This window comes from Oxyura jamaicensis, chromosome 2, assembly GCF_011077185.1.
Source record: "Oxyura jamaicensis isolate SHBP4307 breed ruddy duck chromosome 2, BPBGC_Ojam_1.0, whole genome shotgun sequence".
NCBI classification, from domain to species: Eukaryota; Metazoa; Chordata; class Aves; order Anseriformes; family Anatidae; genus Oxyura; species Oxyura jamaicensis.
In genome coordinates, this window is record NC_048894.1 from 124,954,946 (window position 1) to 124,970,566 (window position 15,621).

Here is a 15,621-nt window from a genome sequence, read left to right on the forward strand (position 1 = left end):
GGGGAATGTTAAAGTCAAGAGTAGCCCTAATCCATGAGGACTGCAGGATGCAAGTAGCAAGAGTGTGGGCAGGTTGAACATGTAGGAACGAAAGCAATCACAGAGCAAGGAAAATTGTGGGGACATTTTGACTGATGAAAGTTAGGTGAGGGAGATTTTCTCCAACTATTTTTTCTTCCCTTTTTCATAACTAATTGCTGTGCACTCAGCCTCTGCAATGAGACAGCCCTTTCCCCCCTGCTCTTTAAAGACAATAATGAGATCCATCATTTTCTGACAGTGCAATCTCTGAAAATTCGTTGTCCTTTATCTCCTTATCTCAGCAAGCCAGATCATCAAGGTCCATTTTTAATTGGTCATTTCATTTTAAACATTTTTTTTTTTTTTGGGGGGGGGTGGGGGAGGAGGGGGGATAGGGAGGGAGGAGAAAACATCAGCACAGAAGGGACCTGAAATAGATACCTTGAAATGAAGAAATAAATGTTATCAAATATATTGAAATAAAAATAAAATGGATAAGGTTGGTGGAGCATAGCAGTGTACTGTAAAAGGAACGGATGGACAAAAAGATAGCTAGCTATCTCTTTTGTAGCTAGATAACTCCATCCCAATGGAACTAGAATTTGGACTAGATAGCCTCAGCACTTGGGCTTATGAGGCTTATGATAGAAAGCAAAGCATGATTCTAAGACTGAGAGCTGACTTAACAAATAAGATTTCTGAAGAAGGTAACAACAACAAGACTAACAAAAAGGAAAAAGAAAATAAATAATAATAATAATAATAATAAAAGAATGTCAAAAGAAAGCTTCAGGAATGTGAAAAGTCTGTCTCAGACAGCAAACTAGTCCTTAAAATGAAATGAGGAAAATATTTAAAATGTATTCCTGGGTCCCAGGCATACTGAGCACTTGGAATGTCCTCAGAGGAAAGAAAGAGCAGCTGTCAAGGTACAAACTCTGGCTCAAGAAGTTGCTGTTTTAGACTATGGACTAGTGGAAGATGGGAAGGTATGTCAGACAATGATCCCCCTATGTTCATCATATTTGTTATACTCCTTCCCTAAGCATTTGCTATTAACCACTCTCAGAGAGAGATTGCTAGACAATGCAGACCTTCAGTCTGACCCTGCACTGCACCTCTTAGCTTTAAGACCAAAAAGTGATGCATGAAATAAACTCAAGCAGCAAGGATTTAGACACAAGTGGCTGTAGTGTCTAGATATTTGGATCTATTAAGAAGTGTGTGATCAAATGCCAAATCCCTGCTGAGGAACCAAAATTGATGAGATCAGTCCAGACACAGGGCTCTAATTCAGCTCGGCTTTCACACTACTAGTTGTAAAGCAATTTATCACTGAAGAAACCCACATATTTGTATCACATTAGCAAAAATTTCCCATGAATGAAACAAAGGTTTTTATTTTGAAACTTTCCTTCAAACATAAGAAGTCTCAGAGTAGTCTCCCTTCCCCCATAAAATGAAGAACAAAGATTAATTTTCAATTTATGCAGTAATTTTTACAGTCAGGCGTGGCAAATAAGATAACAGATTTTCCAGATGTCCAGAGCTTTGAGGCACTATCAACAGGACTCGGCTGCCCTCTCTTGTACACAGGGAGATCTGCACCGGGATGTGGAGTTTCAGCCTTAAAAATACATGAGGTTGCTGTTCTCTGTACGGAAGGAAGGGAGGTATAAAATAACCATTCTCACACCAGAATTAATCAAATGAGGCTATAATGTTATTATGCAAAGTTGACCCCATTAGCAATTATTATATTAATTACATTTTTAGAAAAATACTTTATTTTACACATTTCATCTCTGCAAGTTCACCAAGCAAATTGTGGTTCCCTCCTTGCAGAATCCACAGTTCAAATCCAGAGGCTGAAATACAACATAAAGTCCTAAATATTTCCAGTTTAGAGGGGGACTGTAAGATCTGCTTGTTTATTGCCTCAGTTGTACTTCCTTCAGGTTTACTCTACCTCCATAAAATCATATAGTCAGCCATGACTCCTGTTAGAAACCTGCTGAAACCTAACCCCTTATATGCTGTGCAAAGTAAGGGGCTCTCTGTAAATTGGTGGATTTGCCCCTTTATTCCACAACACTCTGTTTTCACTTGCTGCACAACAGCAGATCAGTGAAAGAAAGAAAAACGAAAAGAAAAAGGCAGTAAAGGTGCCGGTTTGGGTCATTAACCTTTTTAACTGTCCCTGAGAAATAAAGCAAAAATAACTTTTTTCTTTCTTAGTTCAGATGAAATGTTAATTTCTACAGAGATTTCCTAGAGTTAATCTCTCCATTCTTTAAATTGTGTCATAAAAGTGAAATTCTTCCCACTCAGCTGGAGACACTGAATAAACAGGTTATAAGAATATACTAAGACTTTTTTACTGCTAATGATAATTTCTCTAGCTCTTGACTAGCTTTGCCTTGGAGTGGGGAAATTCCTAGGGATCACATATAACAGACTTTCTGCTGTGGAAATGAAGTATTATTACTGCTGTCTTTCTTTTACCTCCTCCTCAGTCAACCCCTTTTCATTTGTCTCCTGGCTATTGACCCAAGGTGTTTCTATAGTCCTTAATTTCATACAGTAAGCTGGTAGATTGATGGAATGAGCCTTCAAGTATTTTCAAAAGTTAAAATGGCCATGCCTTGGGTAAGAAGGAGCCAGAACAAACCAATAAATTGTATTCCAGACATGGCTTTGTGCTACAGAATGAAGATCAGAAATACAGGATGCAGCTCATGTAAATTCTTTGAATAGCTTAAACATGAATGGGAGGTCTTGTTTTATTTTTTCTTCTGCTGTGATACCCAGCACAGCTTACTGAGAAACAGGGTCAGAAGGTATTCACATACAAGACACGGGTAGGTAGAGATTAGCAGGGCTAGAGCAAAGGCAATGAACCAAGTTTTGACTTCACTAAAGACCTGGCCATCATGGCTGTGGAAACTTGGTGGTAATAGGTCATTAGCAGGCTACCTCCCACCTTGAACCAGGGGAGCCAGAAAGGAACTGTGGAATCACAGTTACCTCCTTGGTCTTCTAAGGTGGAGAATGCAAGCTAAATCTAGACCTGCTCTGGGAAAATATGAACAAAACAGCAAAAGCTGCAGTGACTTGGGCCTTCTCACTGGGAAAATAGTTCTCCCCACACAGCCTTTCATTTTCCCCAACAACAGAGTCAATTAATGTTCTGTATGGCTAAGCATTTGCCTTAACCACACTGCTTGTAATTAGCAGTGTCTATTAATACTAGGCATCTGAGACCTGCAGGGTTTGAGTAAAAAGTGCCAGGGCTCAAGTGTTTATGAGCAGTTCATATACAGCAGGAAATTTCTTGTTTTTCTTGAACAGTTGCCCTGTCTCTACTTGCCAAAGACTGCACGGTGAATAGTCATTACCCAATTTAATAGAGATGTGAGCTAAAATTTCTGCTACCTGGTTTTACACATAGGCTGTGGTTAGAGGGGAAAACAGAGAAAAGTCTCATTACTTACATGTTGGTATGCAATTTAAGTGAAAGCAAGAAGTTTAAATAAGTCACTCTATGTCTACCATCTTAAAGTAGGCTTTTAAATTCTTTGCACTGCTTTGGATTAGTGATAGATGGGAACAAATCCTACAGATTCTACAATCATCAATTTTTATGGCAACTCAAATACTACTCTTAAGATGAATTTTGCTTTTCATGTTTGTCTTTAATATTGATTAACAGCATGGATTTTTGTTCTGATACTTTCATTTTGCAACACAAACCACAAAAACAGAAGAGCTTTGTCTCCCATTTTTCTTTGTGTTGTTTCTCTCAATAACTTGTTTCCTTACCTTCTTATTCTCTGTATTTATGATAATTTTAAAGTATTGGGTTTATCTCCAAAGAGATAAAGGATAATAAGAAGGGTTTTTTTCAAGTATGTAAACAGCAAGAGGAAGACTAGGGATAATGTGGGTCCCTTGTTGAACAAGGGGGGGTACTGGTCTCAGAAGATGCCGAGAAGGCAGAGGTACTGAATGCTTTCTTTGCTTCAGTCTTTGCTTCAAGGACACTCCCCCAGGACTCCTGGTCTGTGGCAATAGGACAAAGGGCCTGGGAAATGGAGGGCTCCCCCCTCATAGACATGAGAGTGGTTTGGGAGTGTCTGAGTGGGCTCAACACACACAAATCCATGGGTCCTGATGGGATGCATCCGCGTGTGATAAGGGAGCTGGCAGATGTGATTGCCGAACCGCTCTCTATCACCTTTGAAAGATCCTGGAGAATGGGTGAGGTGCCTGAAGACTGGAGGATAGCCAGTGTCACTCCGGTCTTCAAGAAGGGCAGGAAGGAGGATCCGGGAAACTACAGGCCAGTCAGTCTCATCTCGGTCCCTGTAAAGGTGTTGGAGCAGCTTGTTCTGGATGACACCTCCAAGCAATTGGAAGAGAAGAATGTTATGAGGAGTAGTCAGCATGGATTCACCAAGGGGAAGTCGTGCTCGACCAACCTTGTTGCCTCCTATGACGGCATCACCAGCTGGGTAGATGGGGGGAGAGCGGTGGATGTCATCTACCTTGACTTTAGCAAGGCTTTCGATACTGTCTCCCATGACATCCTGCTAGCAAAGCTGAGAAAGTGTGGGATAGATGAGTGGGCGGCGAGGTGGGTTGAGAACTGGCTGACTGGCAGAGCTCAGAGGGTGGTGATCGGCGGAGCAGAGTCCGGCTGGAGGCCTGTGACTAGTGGTGTTCTCCAGGGGTCAGTGCTGGGTCTGGTCAACATCTTCATCGACGACCTTGATGAGGGAATAGTGTCTGCCCTCAGCAAGTACGCCAATGACACAAAGCTGGGAGGAGTGGCTGACAAGCCAGAAGGCTGTGCTGCCATTCAGTGAGACCTAGACAGGCTGGAGAGCTGGGCAGGAAGAAACCAGGTGTGGTTTAATAAGAGCAACTGTAGAGTCCTGCACCTGGGAAGGAACAACCAGAAGTATCAGTACAGGCTGGGGGACGACCTGCTGGAGAATAGCTCGGAGGAGAAGGACCTGGGGTTCCTGGTGGACGACAGGTTGACCATGAGCCAGCAGTGTGCCCTGGTGGCCAAGAGGCCTAATGGGATCCTGGTGTGCATGAAAAGGAGCGTGGCCAGCAGGTCAAGGGAGGTGATCCTCCCCCTCTACTCTGCCCTGGTCAGGCCTCACCTGGAGTACTGTGTCCAGTTCTGGGCTCCCCGGTACAAAAAAGACAGGGATCTCCTAGAAAGAGTGCAGCGGAGGGCCACAAAGATGATACGAGGCCTGGAGCATCTTCCCTATGAAGAAAGGCTGAGAGACCTGGGTCTGTTCAGTCTGGAGAAGAGAGGACTGAGAGGGGATCTTATCAATGTGTACAAATATCTGAGGGGTGGGAGACAGAAGGATGTAGCTAACCTCTTCTCAGTGGTTTGTGGGGATAGGACAAGGGGCAATGGCCACAAAATAGAACACAGGAAGTTCCGCACCGACATGCGAAAGAACTTCTTCACGGTGAGAGTGACGGAGCACTGGAACAGCCTACCTAGAGAGGTTGTGGAGTTGTCTTCTCTGGAAATATTCAAGGCCCATCTGGTCGCCTACCTGGGCAGCCTGCTCTGAGGAACCTGCTTTGGCAGGGGGGTTGGACCCAATGATCTTTTGAGGTCCCTTCCAACCCCTACAGTTCTGTGATTCTGTGATACCTTCTTATTCTCTGTATTTATGATAATTTTAAAGTATTGGGTGATATTATGATAATTTTTAAGTATTCATGATCAGACTGAGTTGATACTAATTCACCAGGCAGAAAATAACCTCATGACTATCCTTCTTTCCCCTACATTTTATGTACAGTACCACAGACACATTATGAAGAAAGGCACTGACAATGTGCTAGCAATTTGGTATATCACAACATTTGGGTTTGCATGATTTCAGGTCTGTATTTTGAGTTTGTTCACAGCTCTGGTGAACAGAATAGGAATTAGGTGAATTAACAGAGCTCAATGCACAAGGCTCAGGGCAGTTTACTACATACCATGATGTCCCTTAGAAAACTGAAAGTAACCTTTTTTCCTGAAGAGTTACTTACCTGAAGAGCAAGACAGTCTCTATCCAACTTTTTACTAAACTCAGCCCTTCATCAAGAGATCATCTACATGGTAGACATAAAGTCCATATGGAAAAATAATTTGTTGCAGTCTTTTTTTTTTTTTTTTTCTTTTTATATCACATACAGATATTTGGAGTTGGTCCATTTCGGTTTTAGGAAGGAAGGAAGGAAGGCAGGAAGAAAGGAAAAAAAAAAAAAAAAAAAAAAAAAAAAAGCTCAACTCAGCCAAAATAGAAAGTTTCAGATATCACAATCTGTTGTGATTCAATTTTCCTTTTTCTCTGCAATGAGAAATTGTGCACAACACTTCTTTTTTCCTACTAAAACAAAGAAAAGAACCACCATCACCACCAACAAATAGTATTGCATGAGGGCATTTTCTAGATGGCTGGCTAAGACCACTGATGCTTGTATTCATTTGCAGCTTAGATTTCCTATATGTAAGTCTTTTTCCCTGCCCAAACAGGCATTAATTACCCCCCTAAATCCTGACCAGATTAAAGATTTAATGGCCATGAGGGCAACTGGTCACTGGTGCAGCTTCTCCCACATCACATGAGAAAGATTGGATCTGTATATCACTGAGGTAAGAAGGAGAAAAAAGGCACAGGATGAATCAGCATCAAACCTGTGTGTTCTCCTAATAGACCTCAGGGGACTCTTGGGCTCGGTGTCTGACAGAATTGGCTGGGAAAGGACCAAATGAGTAGTAACTATACTTTACTTTTCCTGGGAGCTGTAAAAAATCTAATCATACTTTCAACTTGTATTTCCTACCTACAAAGTTCCTGAAAAGCACATACCAGTAGGTGAAGGAAAAGTCTTGGTAGCAAGGGAAAAAAAATATCTACTGAAAAAAGCTGAAATAAAAAGTCATGACTGGATGATTTGTAATACTGCATATATTTTCAATGGCTGCTGCAACAACTGTAAAAGAAAGTGGTGGATTTGTCATCTGCTGCTGTAGCCAGATGGGGAAAAAAAATCTCTGTAAGATAGGCCTTTGTCAGGCTAATCTCTGTGGAAATGGAAGTAGGCAAGAACCTATAATTTATGCAAAGATGCTAATATGTCCTTTCAATGTAAACTGTATAAAGGTGAAAGAATGGCAAGAAAACAAAGACCCAGTCTAGTTACAGACTACAGATAGATGTTATTTACCCATAAGTTTGAGAAGTGAAATTGCTTTTCCTTTTGGGATTTTCCTTCTCCCTGAGCTTAAACTAATTCCAAAGGAAGAAAAAGATTGTTCCAGAGGTAAAGAAAAATCCTCAGAATTTTCTTAAAATAGCAGAATTAAAAATAAATAAATAAAAATCTACAAGCAGAAATATTGCGAAGTGCAAGACTATATACTAAAAACAAAGATTTAAGTTTAGAAATTATGATACAATGGCACAGGTAGCTGTGGAACAGATTTTCACTCCAGATATGACAACAAACCATTTCTATTTTACTTTTTTTTTTTTTTTGTCTTACAGGAATGTGGCAGATTTACTCCTCTTCATTCCAAAGCCTCTATTACAACTGAAGGTCATGTAAATTACTAGCAAAAACAATACAGATAAAACTGTGTCATCCCCCCTGAAGGTGTATTTTGGATACTTGATGTACATTAGCAGGTGTTCTGAGAATCCTAAATTGTCAGAGCTGTAATTCAATAAAGAGAAGTCTCAAGCATAAGAACAATATTACAAAAATTAACAAACCAAACCAAACCAAACCAAAACACAAACCTAAATCCTTAGCTTTTAAATTTTTGTAAATCTTCTTCTTTTATTTATTTATATTCTTTTTTTTTTTTTTTGTAAAGTTTCTTGATACAGAAATGGAATCCCTAGGGATATAAATCTAGTTGCCTGACTATGGATTAAGACCTGGAATGTGCAAACAAAGGATTTTTTTTTATGCCTTTGAACACTTGAAAAGCCAACTTCCCCCAAATGGCAACCTCTAGGCAGTAGAACACTTTATATACCTTTACCTTTTTTTGACTTCTGTGTAATGTGTTTCTAAAATGTTCTTTTATATATGTCAAATAGAAGGGTTAAATGTTTGTACATATGCCTTATTAGAAAAAGAGAGAAGATACAATTTCTTTTTATATTTAGTATCTTACTATATAACATGACATAATTATAAACATATGTGAATTTAGAAAATAATTTGGAGAAGGATTTTACTTGAACAAGTGACGGGGATATCAGAAAAGTTTCATTATTTGCACCTATTTTTAAATAAAGCACTTTGGATTCTGAAACACCAGCAGACTATTTTTATTTTTTTTAATATTCTACTGCAAAATGAAATGAAATGCTTTCTCATTCCTTTGCTATCCTTCCCAAGTATACAAGACAGATAAAAAGGACGGATGAAGACTGTGCTAGTTCAGACTAGCAATTCAGTGTGGTGCACTGAAACAGGACATTGTACAGTGAGCTTTCATGTTTTGTTGAGATTATGCAGACACTAATAATTTATTGTCCCAGAATTTTAAAGTGCCAATTTTGAAAATGTGTATCTTTGATTAGAGAAATGTTGTTGAAAATTATTTTGGAGTGTTTTAATACACTATTTTTCATTTTTTCTCTCTCCTGAATGATGGAGTAATTAAATTTAGTATCAGCCAGTACTAAAACTCTAAAATAACTGCTCTTGAATAAGTGGGTCAAATAAAGCAAGTTGCGGTGTGCTGTGGTGTGAGACTGCTACTGGCATGAATTCAGGCAGAACTACATTACATCAAGCAGTGAAATGCAGCTTTTGTGAGTTGCATGGTTTAGTCTAACTGTGCAAAAAGCATAGCTCTTTTTTACCCTAGGTTTTATAAAATGAGAGAATATGAGCATCAGGGTGTTCAGAAATAGCCCCTTACAAAGATTACATTCTACTCCTTTTCTTTGCTTGAATTCTTCCAGACTTCATGAAATAGAAACCAAATTATTGAGCAAATTACTTCAACCACCAGTTAAATTTCACATGCTCATATTCTGGTTGCACCATTTTCCCCACACAGCCTAAAGGCATCCTCTTGAAATACATTTGTCATCATAACAAATTCAGTCTCCTTACAAAAACACCTTTCACATTAAGTGCCCTTTGACACAAATAATGAAGTGTTGGACATAAAGAATTGCTCTAGGTACAAATGAGGGCAAAAAGTTGTTACTGTTAAGCTTTAAAAGGTCGTGAAAGTATTTTATGGTTCTAGCATGGTTTGGTTTGAACATTTGTCTATGCATACTTATACAGGTCCATATGCCTGGCAGATCAGTTGCTTGGAGATAGGTACTTTCACCATGTCCCCCTTTGACTCTAAGGACATCATTATTGCAACCTTTCTTTCCCTTGCCCCAGCAAGACTGATGGAAGCTGGATCTCACACCTCTGCCATGGTTCTTGGACATCCATCTCTCAGAAAACACGTATAAGATCTTCTCCACCATCACAGTGAGATCCTTTCATGCCACCATGTTCCAGCTTGGCAGCATCACCACTTCCAACATACAAGGCATAAATAGGAAAGGTGCAGTGTAACTGAACTCAAATTGCATAGCCTTGATGTCTCAGAAAAATAATTTACATTAATGCCAATGACTTAGACTGCCTTATTAAATCCAAGGATACGAGGTGATTATTTGTTCAAACATGTCACTTAAAAAAAAAAAAAAAAAAAAAAAAAAAATGTTCATCACTCTTTTTATATGCCTGAAGTCAATTAAACTGCCTTTTTTAAGGCCATTTTTGGGGGGCACCAGAAGCAGCACTGTTGAGTAAAGTATGTCAAGTGCCCAAGGAGTTAATTGGGCAAGCCTTTTCTAGATTAAGGAATGAGACACCAAGGAAAAAGGAATGTCATACTGCTTAACTGAAGGCATCCAAATTATGCACTTAAATGAGGAAAGTAACTAGGATCCTGCGATACAGTGAGTCATGAAGAGCAGGTCTGTCTGGAGGACAAATCAGAGGGCTTCAGTTCTCTGCAAATGATCTTAGCTGTTATCTAAATTATGTGCCCAAAATTAGAAAGTGTTCAAACTGCCTATAGTTTTAAAAGTGAATATATCACTTGGTGTCATTTTATCAGAAACAGAAAAATGACATTGTAAATTTACCATTTGCTGTTTAAAAAGGCAATTTTACACAAATGAACAATTTCAGTGATTATATACATATTATTTAATAATTATTTAAATAGGAAATACATTATTAAAAAAAAAAAAAAGCAAAAAGCTTCTGAAATATTCTGTAATCACTTCTCATGACTGTTTCCTCACTATGGTTAAACAAGTTTATATTCTGATAACCTATTGAATTGAAGGCATTTTCAGCAGCTAGTTTCAGGATGTTCTACTCTTGAAGAAGTCAATTGAGACTCCACAAATAAAACTCTGAATGTCATACTGAAAAACTTCTCACCTTTTCTTCTTTTCTTGTATTAAAACAAAAAATAATAAACATTCAAATGAGCATGTAATCCCACAACAACAACAGGACTTATTACAGTGGCAGAATGATTGCTTCAGGCAAACTGTAAATACAGACATATGTAAACAATACCTGCTGTGTTTAACTGATGCGTAGTTGTGAATTATAATTTATTCTGGAATAAAATGTGCTTTTAGCCTGGGGTCCATTGTAAAGAATAACAAAAAACTGAGATGGAGAGAGTGATACTAGAAGGAACTATGTGTCAGAGATGTGAGACTCTGCAGTGACTCAATGATTTAGGAGTAATACTGTCCCTCCCCTGATAAGGATTGCTCTCCCTTGTCTTTCACCAAGAGTCCAACTAAGAAATCTGGGAAAAAAAAACAGTGATTCAACATTGTCTCAGATGCTCTTAGTTATCAGCAGACCAAGGCTAAAAGATCTAATGAGACAGATGAGAAAAGAAGGCTTTGTACATTCTGATTCACCTTCTAGTCAGAAAAATCCAGTTTCACCTCCCAGTCTTTCACAGAGTCTGTGAAATGGGCTTGCCTAAGGGATTTCACTACCGCATCTGTAAGGCCTTTTGCAATCTAAGGCAGTCAAGATCTTCAGGCCAAAGCTATTGTCTATCTGCAGCTTTGCCTGGACAGATTTCCCCTTTTGGAGGAGAGAGCTTTCTGCAAGGAGACAGCTAGCCTCCGAGGCAGGATGAAAGGATTCTATAAATGAAGCTCAGTCTTTCCACTTCATCCTTGGAGAACCAGTGTCAGAAGATCATACATAACATAAATTAAAAAATAATAATAAAAAAAAATCAGAGAACTGATTAATAATAAAGAACTGAATAATAATAAAAAATCAGAATCATTATCTCTCATATGTAGTTCTATCTGTGCTCCCACAGTGCAAAGAACATTATTTGCACTGTATGGCCAATCTGTAGACGTGGTTTACGGAGTTTCTTTTGTCCAGGAAATTGCTTCCCAGCATCAGGGATACATTCTTAATAGAGCAGGGATTGACTTCAAGTGATAAACTATCAGAGCAAGATGACTGATGAAGTGGGCCCTTCTTAAGAATGCTTGGTTGTTTAAGTCTTGAAGAAATAATAAAGGCTAAGAAGGTAGAAGTGCTTTTTCTCAGGAGCTGAACACATTCATTTCTGATGCATTAAAATTACCTTTTTGCTTTTTTATATACCAGTAGAAGTTTTTATGCTAGATCATTACTCCTAATATAAACTAGAAGAGCAGAAACAGATAAAAGTTGGAGGTACTAAATTCTTAAAATGAATCCTATCCCACTGATGTGAAAAGGAATTTTGACAGTAAATTTTCATCCAAGTCAGTATTTCATTACTACATTTTCCAGTCAAGATAGATTTCAGCTTATCAAAGCAGAGTGAAATTGAAAAGGTGAAGGTGCAAGGAGACATCTCCAATTTCTGCAATGGCTGTGCTGTAAGCAAGAATACAGAGACACAGCAATTCTAGGCATCTTAATGGTGCTATTTCTACTCTTCTTACAGGCTGGTACTGATCTGATACCAATAGATTATGCTAGTTGCAGTCACTATATCTCTGTTGAATCACTCTCTGGATGCAACAGGAAGAAAATGCATACTTTTTTCTTCTTGATCTGCCTTCAGGCTTAAGAAATTGTATGTTCCCTCCTCTATGTTCAGACTGTATCCCATGTATTGTATTTGGAAATAAGAGACTGAAAATGCTACCGAGGATGAGCTGATGTAAAATGGGATTCACTGCAAAGGAAGAAAAAAATAATCTTTCTTTCATTCCTGTACAAGGATGAGCAGCTGTGAGACAGGACTAGTAGTAATGGGACAAGTTTTATTTCTTTCTTTCCTGTGTTTAAGGCAATAATGGGAAGAAATATGAAGTGTCTTGTGCATCTGCTATGCTAGCCACTGCTGGAAGGTTGCCAGCTTCAGGTCTGCAGGAACTGAATGTATGAGGCTTCACTCCTGTTGCCTAGGCATGCAGCTGAAAATAGCCATGCTGTACAGACTGTGCAAGATTGTGTTTGACTTCTCTCTCTGCTGCCCCATGCATGTTCCCTTTGGGCTACTACTGCTGCATCGCTACGATTGTGATAACCCTGACCTTTTTCAATATTGACTGACGTATTAGTGGATTTGTTGATCATTTGAAATTGTCAGCTTTACTTTTCCTCCCTCAGTACTTCACTTGGGTATAAAATTAGTATTTAGCAATAAATAAATAACACTGTGCTTATTTCATTAAAAAGTTCACAAAAATATGCAAAGGAATTTATTTAAACAGGCCTCTGCAACATCACTGAAGCCACAGGAAAAAAAAAAAAAAATAAATAAAAATAATCTTTCTCCTTATTTAAGGAAAAGAGAGAGAGAGAGAGAGAGAGAGAGAGAAAGGAGAACTAAAAAAGCCACTTAATCCATGAAAACAGCAGCATAGATAGGAAGATACATAAATTATTGAAAGTCATAGTAACAAAATGCTGCCATTACTTTTATTTGTTGTTTTTAATTTCTCCTAGAAGGTCTGAATGGCCTCTAGAGCTCAAGGGATATCTGAAAACTCTTAGGAAAATATGGCAGAGAGGAGTCAAAAGGTCCATATCACATAGCCCAGGAAACAAGAGTACTCGTCAACTTTAATTCTAACCACAAGATGTACCTACCTCCTTCAATATAAATAATAATAATAATAATAATATATATATATATTATAGATTACAAGTTTTCACTACTAACCACATAAAATATGCAATATAAATAAGAATGTCTTGGGGGGAGTCTGTGCTGAAAAATTACACAGTAAGCAGGCAGCAGGGCCCCAGGGTTATGCACAGCGCAGCCTGCCCAGGGTCTTTCACCACAGGAGGACATCAAGAGCCCTGTGCCCCGCTAGCCAGTCCTCCCTTCTCTAGGGACAACACTGGATAGGGCATCCAAGAAGCAGAGTATCTCCAGAGAATTGCAGGGGTTGGAAAGGACCTCAAGAGATCATTGGGTCATACCCTCATGCCAAAGCAAGTTCCCTAGGGCAGGTTACCAATGTAGGCATCTAGATGGGCCTTGAATATTTACAGAGAAGGAGTCTCAACAACCTGTGGGCAGCCTGTTCCAGTGCTCTGTCACCCTCACCATGAAGAAGTTATTTCGCATGTTGGTGCGGAACTTCCTGTGATCCATTTTGTGGCCATTGCCCCTTGTCCTGTCCCCACTGAAAAAAGGTTGGCCAAATCCCACCATCTCCCACACTTCAGATATTTTGTCAACATTGAAAAGATCCCCTCTCAGACTTCTCAAGCCTGAACAGGCCCAGGTCTCTCAGTCTTTCCTTATAAAGGGCTCCTACATGGGTAAGAAGAAAACACCACAGAAAGGAGGGTGCTGGAAATCCTCACACCTCCCTCCATGCTGCTCTACACCTTTGGAGTCAGTGGCACGAGACAAAAACATGCTGGCACTGAGGAGTGCTGCTGCCATAAGGCTGTGTGCCTATGGAACGGCCAGGGGTGAGCTCTGGTGGGGTTCGCACCCTAGCTTTGTAGGGATGCTGACAGCAGGGCTGCATGGACAAGACAGGCCTGTACACGCAGGCTGGGCCCCGCCGCCCTGAAGACTCCTTCTCCTCCCCTCGTCTTTCAATAGATTTATTTGTCTTGGTGAGGCCCTAATCCAACACTTCAGGGTGAATTTTCCAGGGTCTGCAGCATGCCATATTAAGCCATGTAAACACCGAACCCCCTCCCACCCAAGTGTTTTTTTTATTAGTATTATTTCTTCCATCTTTTTATTTTTATATTTCTATTATTTCTTTATTGTTTCTCAAGAATTGCTAAATTCGGGGCTCACACTCCAGAACTCATGCCCCAGCCATGGGCACGCACGTCCCCACTCCGGGTTCGCCTCAGGCGCACCTCAGCGCGGTGGCCACCGGGTGGCGCCCGCGCCATGCCGGGCGGGCGGCGGCGGGACGCGTGAGGCGGGGCTGCCCCGGCGGCCCTTACACGCCCCGATTAAGCCGCCCGGGGCAGCGTTTTTCTCTCCCGCCGTGGCAGGTGGGACGCTGCCCAGCCGCAGAACGGCGTGACGGAGAGTGGAGTTCACGCAGGGGGAGGAAGGGGGCAGTAGGGGCCCGCACAGCCGCCTCTGTCACGCCGGCGGCGGAGGCGGGGTGGCGGGAGCAGGGGGAGCCGGGGGCGCCGCCTGCTTGGGCACGGCCCGGGCTGGGGAGGAGGAAGGGTCGCTCTCGAAAAGCCTTAAAAAGCGTCGTGCTGCTGAACGCCTTGAAACGGGGGTGCACAGATCACGCGGGAGACTCATTTCATGATGATATTTCTTTATTAAATAAAGTCGTTGTTAGAAGTGCGTGAATAAGCATGAGTAACTAAACTGTTGTTAGTGCTTTCCACAGGCGCATTTAAATACAACTACCTGGCGGGGTGGGTGCACACCTCCCGGCCCAAGTTCCTTCCAAGTCTTTCCTGAGAGGCCAGACCCATCCTAGCCCTTTCAAAGGCACCCACAGCCTCTGTGCTAAGGCCATTTTCCCTTTTTTCCACCTAAATCGCTTCCTTTCACATGTCTCTCTCCCCCCGCTGCCAGTCATAGAATCACAGAATCGTTAAGATTGGAAAAGACCTCCAAAGTCAGCTGGTCCAACCATCCCCCTACCACCAATGTCACCCACTAAACCATGTCCCTAAGCAGCACGTCCAACCTTTCCTTAAACACACCCAGGGACGGTGACTCCACCACCTCCCTGGACAACCCGTTCCAATGCCTGACTACTCTTTCTGAGAAGAAATGTCTCCTAATTTCCAACCTGATCCTCCCCTGGCCCACCTTGAGGCCATTCCCTCTAGTCCTATAACTAGTTATCTGCGAGAAGAGGCCAACCTCCAGCTCCCCACAACTTCCTTTCAGGTAGCTGTAGAGAGCAAGGTCTCACCTGAGCCTCCTCCAGACTAAACAACCCCAGTTCCTTCAGCCGCTCTTTATAGGACTTGTGTTCCAGGCCCTTCACCAGCTTCGTAGCCCTTCTGTGGACATGTTCC

At 40.9% G+C, this 15,621-nt stretch overlaps 1 long non-coding RNA gene across 1 annotated transcript; it reads left to right on the forward strand.

Moving 5' to 3' along the window:
• The first annotated feature begins 4,143 nt into the window (after window positions 1-4,143).
• LOC118162642 lies at window positions 4,144-15,621 on the forward strand. The gene is made up of 3 exons (XR_004748547.1): window positions 4,144-4,322; window positions 14,928-14,933; window positions 15,594-15,621. It is a non-coding gene; the product is annotated as an uncharacterized LOC118162642 (long non-coding RNA).